The 9,115-nt window shown below is 40.4% G+C and overlaps 1 protein-coding gene across 4 annotated transcripts in view; it reads left to right on the top strand.

Annotated features, from left to right (window-relative positions):
* Nucleotides 1-9,115, top strand: part of LOC311431843 (uncharacterized protein) — a 305,675-nt gene that overhangs the window by 280,292 nt on the left and 16,268 nt on the right. Inside the window, exons 7-8 of one of the 4 annotated variants that reach the window (XM_084509773.1) lie at nucleotides 708-874; nucleotides 1,912-2,000. The gene's annotated coding sequence lies outside the window, so the exon portion shown is untranslated. Of the gene's footprint in view, nucleotides 1-707; nucleotides 875-1,249; nucleotides 1,362-1,551; nucleotides 1,619-1,911; nucleotides 2,001-9,115 lie in introns of those variants that run through there. The other 3 variants (XM_084509775.1, XM_084509776.1, XM_084509774.1) reach the window with 3 other exon arrangements.

Raw genomic sequence — 9,115 nt, 5'->3', positions numbered from 1 at the left:
GAGTGGAAAAACTGCCCTGCCAGTACCAGAGTTACCTTCTGCTGGGACACAGGACGGCACAGGGCCCACTTGCAGCAGCAGCAGTTGGTGCTGGTGCTGGTGCCGGTCCCACGAAGCATCTCACCCTGCTGCGGTTCCAGCCCCTGCGGGGGCTTCTCCCCAGACTGCCGCCAGTCGGGGGCTCCCAGGGAGAAAGCGTGTGGTCCAGGACAAAAAGAGAATGCTACTGAGCAAAGCACAGCAAACGTGCACATGATTTATAGCACGGGATAACTTCTGAAAGGAGATTAGGAGAAGTGAAAAGCATTATTCATTTCAGAGCATGCTCCTTATTGCCTCGGGGAATTCGTGTATAGCTTTACCAAAGGCCTAATGAAAGCTTTACTCAGTGACTAATTTTTTTTCACACCTATTTCTCTCTTTATAAATATTTTTCTCCCCACCCCTCCACTTCTTCTCATTTTGTTGAACACAGCAACACCTGCTGGCAGTGGTCCGGGAGTACTGCTGGAAAGGCCCACTGATCTAACTCTTCAGACCAGCTGCCATTAAGCACTGCCAAGCCATATTAATGAGCTGCCTCTATTTTTACCCCTTCCTTCCAGAAAGGGCAGAAAGGGCTTTTGGGAAAAACTGTAGCTGTATTTCTTTTTAGTTCTTTTTTTTTTTTTTTTTCCTGATTTTTATTATTTTTTTTTTTCTGGCAGCTTCAGAATCCAGATAATCATTGTTCATTTAGTGAAGTTAGGATTTCTAACACCAATTCCAATGCCATGAATTGAGACCACATAAAAGAGTGATGCTGAGCTTACAGACATATTTAATTTCCCTGCTGGATCAGAAATAACTAAAGGAGTGGGACTGAGAGAGAAAGGTTAGTATATCAGCAACCTGCCTCTTTTTTCTTGATCGTGGATTTTATCTTACAAGATTTTGAAGAGCAGTCACTAGAAAACATGCTGGCACAGATTTCATTGCAAATCACAAGGAATCTCACTTTTTTGTACCTATCTTACTGTAATAGCAACAAAAGATGTGCCAGAAACTTATATTTAGAAGTTTTATGTTTCCAGTTTTATATAAAAGGACCAATTAAGGCCAGTCTTCTTGTTGCTGTGAACACTAATACTTATGTGCTGTTTAGAGGGGCCAGTGTTTTCAATCATCATTAGTGAGCTGGTCAAAAAATAAAGTTCATCTGAGGATAAGAACTCAGTCTAGAGGGTGGGGTAAAGAATAGCTTTCAACTTCTTGCCTTTTTTTGTGCTAATGGATGATACTTTTCTCAGGGGGGCAGGATAAGTATAAATGCTCTGTTTTAAGAGGTTCTCATATAAAATCAGTCTGGCTAACAAAAGCAAGTATGTTTGCTTTCTTTCTGAACTATACCTGTGTTCTCTGCTGTGCTAGTCATTGATCTTTTTGCTTTCCAAATCACTGAAAAATCACTGTTACTTTAGCATATGTGATGTCATTCACACTTAAAAATAAAAATCAGGAGATATGAATACATAAACCAGGTGACACTGATGATGATATTAGTGTGAGATGATATGACACAAAATATATATATGCGCATGTTCTGTGATTGGTGTTTGTTTGAAGCATTGCACATGGGGTAAAATCTATTTATAAAGAGAATTTTTCTGAGCCTATAGAGACTATGGAGTTAAACTATGTCTAAATGAAGCTGTTCAAGCTGTTCATACAACCTAGTGTCCTGCCTTGTTGACTTGATAGGCTGATTTTCTGCATATTACTGGAACAATTGTCTTTTTTTTTTTTTTTTTTTTTTTTTTTTTTTTTTTGAGAAACAGCTTTGTAATGGGTAAAATACCTTGAGTGATGCTGTCTTCAAATATATTTCCAGAGGTTATGATTAGAGTCACACCAATGATTTAAACCCCACAGGGAGGGAGCCCCAGATGACAGATCCGGTTTGGTTCCAAGTTGGGTGAAAAATTTATGGCTAAAGTTGGAGCAGCATTTAACATTTATAGGTGAGTTGAAGCTATTATTGAAAAACAGATTGTATAAAATTAAGTTGTATGCTGTTTTAAAACTTGCACAAATAATACCTCAAAATCATTCCTAATGCAATTGTACTTAGGCCAGTGGAGTTTTATCAAGAATACATTTGGGTCAGCTGCAGAATAATGGGTAATGGCTGTATTTCTCTTACAAATCCCAAATTCTCTGTTCTGTGTTTCTTTCACTACACTTAATCACAGCATACACAATGTTGTATGTACAGACTCTTGCTATCTTTTAGCTGTTAGAGCCAAATCTCAATGCCACTGAAGTTAACACTGTCTGTGGGACCAGAAGTCATTTGCATGGGGCTTTGATGCTGAAGATTAATATTAACCTTTAGTAGATGGAAAGAGAAACTAAAAATCAAGTCTTAGACAAAAGCTGTTCAGCCGATGTGCTTCCCAAAGTAAAATTGTGTGTGGATTTTAGAAAGACTTATAACTGTGTTTGCAAGAGGAGGGCTGGAAGTTAATATGCTTCATTAATGTAAACTGGAATAGCTCCCCTGATTTCAGAGACTGAGTTACGTCAGCAGAAAATCTGATCTGAAGTCTATCTTTTTTTTTTTTTTAATTTCCATGTATGAGTATGTATTATTTGGCTTGTCCTCATAAAAATAGTCCCAGTTCTTGTATTGTACAAAGGTCCAATTTCATCTTGCTTTAGCTCCCTCTATGATGGGGATACATTTTGTTCTGTTTTGAGTAATTCTAAATCTGCTGACATGTGGGAGGGAATTGAATGAAGTTCGTAAGCTGGCCATTTTCTCTGAGCTGAACTCAACACGATGTTATGCCAGCAGGTAGTCAGTCAAGGTAGTCATCATGCACAGGCCATTGGGAAAAGCTGCAGTGTCCCACATCAACAGGTATTCCCTCTGTGACAGTGACCAGCAGAAAACCAGCGTAAGTGAAACAATGAGGACACCAACAAGGGGCTTAAAGAGAATATGTTGATCTTTTGCATTACTGATGCTTTGTCCATTGTGAATCCCCTGTGAAACAAATCACTGTGGAAAAGTAAATACATCCTGTGGTGTAAATGGTAAGGGGAAGCGTGACTGCATACAGCTCTTCTCTGAGTAGAGCATTAGATGGGAACTTAGCAAGTCTGGATTCTTTGGTTCTGCCCTTGATTTCTGTGTAAGAGGACAAGTCCCTCATTTCTCCATCTTTAAAACTGAAATAATCCAACTGATGGGGAGTTCTGAGATCCGTAGACCAGAAATACCAAACAAGTCATTGCTGTTGTTTGATTTGGGATCTGAATGAAAAGCCATAAGTGGAGGCAGGGTGCGTGTGAATGCAGAGGCTCAGCTGAGCTCATCAGGTTGTCAGTTCTCCCAGTGTGTTGTGTGTTCTGCCTTTCCTTGGTGCTTTTGGAATATCCACCAGTTCTGCTTTCTGAGGCACTAGTGATCTTCTAGGAGAGGCAGTTTTGAGCTTCTGTCAGATGGGAGGGCCTGCTGGGGCTCTAACAGGAATAAGTACCCACAAATACCTGTGTCTTTGCTGAGAATCTCGATCCAACATTTTTGCCGTTAACCATGAAATTTGGAAGCTCCCTCACTAGACATGATGTCCAGCTAAGGCATGTAATATGCAGTGAGCAACACCATGCTGTGTTTTTATCACTGGCACCAGTTTTAATTTTGGTTATTTAAAATCACCTTCAGACTCATGACCAACAGAGGCACACATTACCTGTGAGGGATGAGATGGGGTTCTGTCTGTGATTATTTTTGGGGAAACTCGGGAAATTTCTGAGAACACTTCATGTATGGGGAGGTGAAGGGAGTAAAATAACATCATCATTTGTTTATGTAATTAAGTTGTCCCCCCTTTACTGTACACACACACACACACTTTTTAACAAGCACCAGAGATGATGCAGAGTTCCCAGGTTCAAATGAAAAACCTGCCCAAGTTCTGATAATTTATCTCAGATTTTTCTCCAAATCAGGGGGTTATAACACTTGAGATTTGACTTGGTAGCAGTGAGGCTAAGTGTTTAGAATAGATATTGGGCCCTCAAATCTGGATTTAATTCAGTAATCCACTTCCACTAACTTTTCTCATGTGACTTCACGTTTTGTGGTTGAAATATTATGCTTGTAGTTCAGTGCAGGTGGGAGGTAGAGTATGTGGATGCTTCAATGTCTATTTGCCTGACGTTTTTGCTTACTGACTACAATGTGATTGAACAACACAGTGCAAGCATATTTATCAAACAGCCAAAAATTGTACCTGCAAGGCTCAGAGGTCTCACAGAAGTGCTTTTAGAATGAGTGTTAAAATCACCCTGTAACAGTTGGGGGAACAGAGGGTTGACATGCAGCAGTGATGGCCAGTTGCCTAGAATATCAGTTCCTCTTCAATAACTTTCGTATGCCAACTATGAACTTATAAACAGTTATTTTCTTTATTCATTGTCTGCTTATTGGTGTTGTGCCCTCGTGATGACTCCTGCTAAAAGGGGTGACATAAGGTAGCCCAGAATAAAGTTTTTGTGTGCAAACAGGGCTTGTCTGTGTGTCCATGCACACATTTTTTAATTGCTCCTTTGAAGCTGTCCATTCAGAGACAGTAACCAAGCATCTAGGAAGTATAAAAACAACAAAGAAGTGTTCAGATATTTCTCATGAAGCAGATTTTTTTGGGTTTAGTTCTCATTCTTTTTTTTCCCCTTAAACTGAATTTAGCTCCTCTGATCAGAGCCAAATTGACAGCTTTGAATATTGTAATCTACTTGCTCACAGGAGAGGTACAGCAGGGAGAGCCACAGAACAGCCTTCCTCAGCCACTTTCTTGGGTTTGCAGAGGGTAGTTCATCCTCTCAGTCCAACAAATGCTTGGGACGCTCGGCAAAGCTGCCTGGTGCTGTGGTCTTGCTCTGAGTGGGAGCTGGTCTGAGAAAATGGAATCCTTTCATACAAATCATCACATAGCCAATCTGGAAGTGACATTTAGGGAAGTATTTCTGAGGAGTATCTGCACCCTAGGGAGAGAGGGTTCTCCAAAATTATCAACTTAATGATAAGTGGCAGTGCAAACAGCTAACAAAATGTGTGCTGTTGTCAGGAACGGTGTTGAGAACAAGACAGAAGACATCATTTTGCTGATATATAAAGCCTTGGTGCACCTCCAAGGTGGGTGTTGTGTGCAGCTCTAGTCTCCGCATCTCAAGAAGTAGAGTTAGAGAAGAGCCACTAAAATGACTGCGGTTGTGGAGCAGCTGCCTAATCAAAAGAAACTAAAAGACAGAAACTCTTTGGTTTGGAGAGGTGAAGGCTGAGGGAAGGTATGCTTGGGGTTTAGAAAAGTCATGAAGATGGCAGATGTGAATGCAGAACTGTTATCCACCAAATCCTGCAGTACTAGAACCAGGGGGAACTCGTTGAAACTAGTAGGAGAAGATTTAAAACAGATACAGTGCTTACACAATGGAGACTGAACTTCTGGGATTTGTTGCCACAGGAGGCTGTGGGGGCAGACAGTATCAGCAGGCTCAAAAAGGTCCATAAATAACTACCAGAGGGAATAGGCAGGGACATATCCTTTAACATCCTTAATACAACAATTGCAGATGCTGGGGAGTTTGAAGGGAAAGGCCCACGGAAAGTGGCCAGGCTCACATTTTCTCTCCAAACAACGTCTGCTGTTGCCACTGTTGGTGTGAGAAAAGGGGGTTAGATGGACCACCGGCAGGACCCCGCAGGGAGTTTCTCATCTCCTTATGTGGCAGTGAGGTTCCTGTCTCCATGCCATGGAGAGAAGAAGAAAGCTCCTGAAGGTGATTCAGAGTAAGACCTAACTGTTCCTGTCCTGAATCATCCACCAGAAAAGCCTATCTCTCAACATCAGTTTCAAAGGAAATCTACCCTAGACAAAAGTTAGTTCTTTGAATAACCACATTAGTCAGAACTGACACAGGTTGGGTTTGAACTGAAGAAAAAAAAAAAAAAAAGACACAAAACCCCAGTCCTTCCTTTCCCTACCTCCAGTCATATTGTTGAGGGTTTTTATGAGGAAAATCAGTATCAGAGCTCAGTATTATTGTAGTGATTATTGGTTAACTCTGATCACAGGCAATTGGAAACATTTCCTCAGCCAGTGATGCTGAAGCAGTACGTCAAGATGGTTAAGATGAAAAGTTAAGAAAACATCTTTTGTATATGTTAGACTGCTTTCTCATAGTCTCAAAGCTGAATCACTGGGAAAGACTGCCTCTGCTGTCTAGCTGTGAAGCTGTTCTGAATTGGCCAGGTATGGCTGGATGTCCCAACGTTTATGGGAATGCCTGCTGCATGTCACCGTCTGGAAACAGAAACGGGTGGTGAGGCTGGAATTGCAGAATGACATCTGAATCAGAAAGAAGGGTGGAAGTCAGGAGGTGATTCTTTCATATAAAGCTACCCTAGTAGCTTCCTGTGAGCACTCCAGCTCACAGAAATGAAATAACTTGCTTGTATAAGTGATAGTTTGGTATTTCATTACCAGATCTCCACATAGAATGAGCTATTTAGACGTACTGATACAAACATTTTTACTGGAGTTACAGATGTTGTGAGACATTTTAGGCATCTGGTGAAAATCTGATACCTCCGGGGGGGGGGAGGGGGGGGAAGGGAGGGGGAAAGAAGCATTCCCAAACACATTCTGAGATTCAAGAATAAGGTAAAATACAGTAAGAACTCTTTGTCTCTTAAGTGTGTTCTGACTGTGAAGTATAAGGGATAAAATGACTGGTCACTAGCAGCACAAATACCTAGTATTCAGACAATACACGAGACAGGTAAAAATCTTTTTGGAAATCAACTGATTAATCTCCATTGTAGGTATGTGTTTTCTTCCTTTTTTAACTTGGAAGATATGAGGTGGGAGTTTGCTCACAGTGCTTGCCTTTTTGTCCAGGGCTACCAAAGTCCATAGTCAGGATGGAAATGGAAGATGGAAACCTGCCATTGTTCCCAAGCTTTTCTGTTTGCTGGCTAAAATATGTTCCTACCTACTTAGAGCTCGTAAAACCACTCCAAGCTGTTAAAAACCTCCAAAAGAAAATGTTTAGGATACGGTTAACTGGTCTGTGATGGAACATTTCATTATCTGTATTGCTCCTCATCTCATCTTCTGGCTGAGCTTGCAGATATTACCATTGGGACCATTATTCACTGATTCAGTTTAGAAAATTCCTTTGTTTCCCTCACAAGATGTCTTTGTGAAAATGAGAAGCACAGTGTTATTAGTGTTTGGACAAGCAAACGGTTTACTTGCACACTCTATCTTTTGTTTAATTAATGTTCAGAAAGGAACATCTGAATAGTATCAGCCCACAGAATTTTTAGCAATGTGATGTCAAAATTCTGCAGCTCCCATTTGGAACTGTTTCCTTAGTGTTTGCAGGACAGGAGTTGAAATTGTTGTCATGCCCTTTTTATTGTCAGTACAAATGCTGTCCACTTCACATAAAAAAGTTAACTTGATAGAGTCCAAAGTATCTGACCTTCTCTCAGGGCACCTCATGGTTACACTCAGGGCTGCACAATGCAAGTGCCATTACTCTACAGGGGTAAGAATTCCATTTACACTGGCAGTGCTTTCACAAGAGCATTTCAGTTCAATGGGTAAATATTTCCAGGTGGCCAGGTCTAATTTTAGGGAGGGCAAATTTGCAAAGGTTAAATAGCAGGCAGGATTTCTATAAGTCTCTATCAGTTTGGATAAAGAAAATGTAATTAAACACAGCATTCTCCCCAAGATTAACGGTAGGCTCAGCATTCTACATTCTGTGTCTTGTTTCTTTGTGTCACTGCTATTAAAATCCATACTCCAAAGACACATGCATTACAAAGATATTCCAGAACCAGCAATGAAGAAAAAAGTTTTATGTCAACAGATGAGGCAGAAAATGGAGACCATGTAGCTTTATGTTGAAAAGGCAGTGGGGCAGTTTTTGGCTGGTTTTGAGTTTGCATGCGTGTGTCCAGGTCATGAGCAAAGGTAAGAGCTAGCTGTAGGCTAACTGAAACACCTTTCAACTGTGAAATGAAGCAGAAGAGTAAAATGGTGGCTGCTATTCAAAAGTTCCGCCAGAAGCATCCTTGCAGTTTCAAGGGCCCTTTGTACTGTCAGATGCTTGCCCTTGGTTAGTCATTGCTAGTGAAAAAAAAAATCGACGACACACAACTATGTTTGGTCAGTTTGCTCAGCTGCTGTTGATGTCAGTCCTTGCCCACTAAGAGTAAGTTACTGTAGTAATCCTCCCTGTTTATTAATCATAACTCTGGAGAAAGCAAAAACTGGGTGACATCACTGTTCAGGAGGACTGGCTAACTCATGTTCAGCTTTAGTCAGCTCTGCTATAACATCTCTCGCATGCCATATGAAAATAATTACCACCCCACAGTTTCCATGTCTGACCAATCATCCTATTTTTTTTTTCCCTCTTTTATTAGGCTACAGGTCTCTGCCTATTTTGAACACCTGTTGAAGGTGTAATCTATTTAGAGATGAAAGAGAATGTCTTTAACTGGAAGCAGGGACATTCCAGGGGATCCTCATAGGATGAAGTCATTTGCAATAAAATATATATATATTTAAAATATTATAATTTTATAAATTATATAAATTAGTGATATTTATTATAGTGAAAACGTCAACTTCCATAGTAAAACATATTCAAATGCTTCAGACATAGGCTATCATCATAGGATGATTTCAGCACTGGTACATTCCACTAGGTATTTTCTACTCAGCTTTTGTTTTGGATAGCATAAAATATTTGTCTGCCTGTCCACCTATCTATAAAATAAAAAAGGCTGATAAACCCAATTTCAAGGGTGTTTCCATTTCAATGTTTTCATTGTTGTTTTTTTCTGAAGGATATTTAACTAGTGATTTGCTAAGAAACCAATGTCTTTATAGTCTTGCTGGCCTTGCTGTATACCGCCTAAGACCAAGGAAGAGGTAGAGTCTACCCTTCACTTTTAACTCCACATTTCAGTGATTTTTGAGGCCAAAATATACCTTCTTCAAGAAAAGTTCAGTTGGGAAGAAGTTCTTAGCCAGAAAGGGAGAGCTAT

The sequence above is a fragment of the Aythya ferina genome, assembly GCF_964211825.1.
Source record: "Aythya ferina genome assembly, chromosome: 2".
NCBI lineage: Eukaryota > Metazoa > Chordata > Aves > Anseriformes > Anatidae > Aythya > Aythya ferina.
Note: the sequence above shows the minus strand (reverse complement) of the source record. Positions and strands in the feature narration are given on the sequence as shown.